Consider the following 3,325-nt stretch of genomic DNA (forward strand, 5'->3'; position numbering starts at 1 on the left):
CGGCCGGGGCCAGGCGGCTCGGGCGGGACGCGGCTCCGGCCCCGCCGCCGCGGGGTAGGGGGGCGATGGGCGGGGCCTGGAAGGGCGTGGCAGGGGCGTGGGCTTAAGCGCAGCCCGCCCAATAGCCCCTCCCATTGGTCCCAGTGGGCGTGGCTTAAGCACAGACCGCCCAATCGCCCCCTCCCGTTGTTCCCGAGTGGGCGTGGCTTAAGCGCAGACCGCCCAATAGCCCCTCCCGTTGTTCCGAGTGGGCGTGGCGTGGGAGTGGCGTGGGCGTGGCTTAAAGATGGAATTTCCTAGGAGCGCCTCATTGACCCAGTGGAGGGGCGTGGTCTAAAAGGAGGTGACAGGGGAGTGGCTTAAGCACAGACCGCCCAATAGCCCCTCCCGTTGTTTCGAGTGGGCGTGGCTTAAGCGCAGCCCGCCCAATAGTCCCCTCCCGTTGGTCCGAGTGGGCGTGGCTTAAGCGCAGCCCGCCCAATAGCCCCTGCCGTTGGGCGTGGCTTGGGAGTGGTGTGGGCGTGGCTTAAAGATGGAATTTCCTTGGAGCTCCTAATGGACCCAGTGGAGGGGCGTGGTCTAAAAGGAGGTGACAGGGGCGTGGCTTAAGCACAGACGGCCCCATAGACCGTCCTGGTGGGCGTGGCTTAACGGAATTTGATTTTAGCCCCTCCCGTTGATGCCGGGAGTAGGGGCGTGGCCTAAAAGGGCGTGGTATGGGCGTGGCTTAATGCTGGAATTCCATTCTAGTCCTCCCATTGCCGGCAGTGGAGTGGGCGGGGCTTAAAGGGGTGTGGCGAGAGGCGTGGCATGGGCGTGGCTTAGTATTGGAATGTCTCCGTATCCCCCCCAAAAGATCCACGGACCCCAAAACTTCCCCAAAAGTCTCCCCAAAAAAATCCCCCAAAACCCCCCAGACCCAAAACTCAACCGAAAAAAACCCCTAAGAACCTCCCCAAAATCCCCCCAAAACTCCCCAAAACTCCCTCCAACCCCCCCAGAACTCCCCCAAAAGTCCCTCAAATCCCCCAGACCCCAAAATCTACTCCGAAACTCCCCAGAACCACAAATCCCCCCACCAGAACCCCCCAAAACTCCCCCAAAACCCCTCCAAGCTCCAAACTCCCTCAGAAGCCCAAGAGTCCCCCCAGACCCCAAATCTACCCCAAAACCTCCTCAAACCCCCCCAGATGTCCCCCAAAACTGCCCCAAAACCCCCCAAAACTACCCAGACCCTAAAACTGCCCCCCAAAACCCCTCAAAATCCTCCAAAAACCGCCCCCAAATCCCCTGCAAAATTCCCCAAAAGCGCCCCCCAAAACTCCCCCCCAAATCCCCTAAAACTCTCCCAAAACCCCCCAAACCCCCCAAAATCCCCCAAACACCCCCTCTAAACCCCCCCAGAAATCCCCCGAGACCCCAAAACTCCTCAAATACCCCCCCAAAATTCCCTCAAAATCCCCCCAAAACCTCCCACACCACAAAAGCGCCCCCCAAAACTCCCCCAAATTCCCCCAAACCCCCCAAAATCCCCCAAACACCCCCTCTAAACCCCCCCATAAATCCCCCAGACCCCAAAACTCCTCAAATACCCCCCAAAATTCCCTCAAAATTTCCCAAAAACCCCCCCAAACCCCAAAATCTCCCAAACCCCCCCCATCGCCGCGCGGTTTCCCGCGTCACATGCAAATGAAGGGGGGCGTGGCTTCACTCCAAGACCCCGAGATCGTTCCCATAGCGGGGAATAACGTTGGGGGCGTGACCTTACATTGTGGGCGTGTCCTCGCTATGTGGGCGTGGCCAATTCCGCCGTTTCCCCTCCCCTCCGTTTTTTTTTTTTTCCCGTTCCGGGGTGGGTGGGGCGTGGCCGGCGCGCGGCGCGCGGTGGGGGCGTGGCCGGCGCACCTGGGTGACGTCAGCGGCGCTCACCTGCGATGGCGGCTGGGCGGCTCCTCCGCTGCTGCTGCTGCTCCTGGGGGGCCCGGGGGGCTCGGCCGGGGACCCCCCGAGCGGCCCCGCCGCCCTCGCCGGTACCGGGGGGGAAACCGGGGGGGAATTGGGGGGGTTTGGGGGGTCTTGGGGGGGGGTTTGGGGGGCGGTTGGGGGGGGATTGGGGGGGGTTTCGGGGGGGTTTGGGGGAGTTTACGGGGGTCCTGGGGGGGTTTGGGGGGCTCGGCCGGGGACCCCCCGAGCGGCCCCGCCGCCCTCGCCGGTACCGGGGGGGGAACCGGGGGGCAATTGGGGGGTTTGGGGGGTCCTGAGGGGGTTTGGGGGGTCCTGGGTGGGGTTTGGGGGGGATTTGGGGAGGTTTGGGGGATCCTGAGGGGGTTTGGGGAAGGTTTTGGGGGGTCCTGGGGAAGTTCTGGGGAGGGATTTGGGGGGGCTCCTACGGGAGTTTTGGGGGGGATTTGAGGAGGATTTGGGGGGGTCCTGGAGGGGATTTTGGGGGTCCTGGGTGAGGTTTGGGGGAGTTTTGGGGGGGATTTGGGGGAGTTTTGGGAGGTCCTGGGGGAGAATTTGGGGGGTCTTGGAGGGGATTTAGGGGATGCTGGGGGAGTTTTGGGGGGTCCTGAGGTGCTGGGAGTTATTTCAATACTGAGGAAGGATTTGGGGGGAATTTTGGGGGGTCCTGGGGGATTTGGGGGGAATTTTGGGGGGTCCTGGAAGGGATTTTGGGGGTCCTGGGGGAGTTTGAGGGGGTCCTGGGAGTTCCGGGTGGGATTTTTGGGGTCCTAGAGGAGATTTGGGGGGTCCCGGAGAGGATTTTGGGAGGGGATCCCAAACTTTGGGGGTCCCAGGAAGGATTTTGGGGTCGGTAACGGGTCCCGAGCCCATCCCGGTACCGGTTACCGGGGCTGGGCTGGATTTTGGGATAAATTTCGGCATTTTTTGGGGTCAATAACGGGTCCGTTCCCCAGCCCGGTGCCGGTTACCGGCGCTCACCGGCCGGATTTGGGTTGAATTTCGGTGTTTTTGGGTCAATAACGGGTCCGTTCCCCAGCCCGGTGCCGGTTACCGGCGCTCACCGGCCCGATTTGGGTTGAATTTCGGTGTTTTTGGGTCAATAACGGGCATTTCCGCAGCCCGGGTGCCGGTTACCGGCGCTCGGGATGGATTTTGGGTTGAATTTCGGTGTTTTTGGTTCAATAACGGGTCCATTCCCCAGCCCGGTGCCGGTTACCGGCGCTCAGGATGGATTTAGGATAAATTCCGGTGTTTTCGGGTCAATAACGGGCAATTTCCGCAGCCCGGTGCCGGTTACCGGCGCTCACCGGCCGGATTTGGTTGAATTTCGGTGTTTTCGGGTCAATAACGGGCATTTCCG

This window comes from Zonotrichia albicollis, chromosome 39 (assembly GCF_047830755.1).
Source record: "Zonotrichia albicollis isolate bZonAlb1 chromosome 39, bZonAlb1.hap1, whole genome shotgun sequence".
Classification (NCBI taxonomy): domain Eukaryota; kingdom Metazoa; phylum Chordata; class Aves; order Passeriformes; family Passerellidae; genus Zonotrichia; species Zonotrichia albicollis.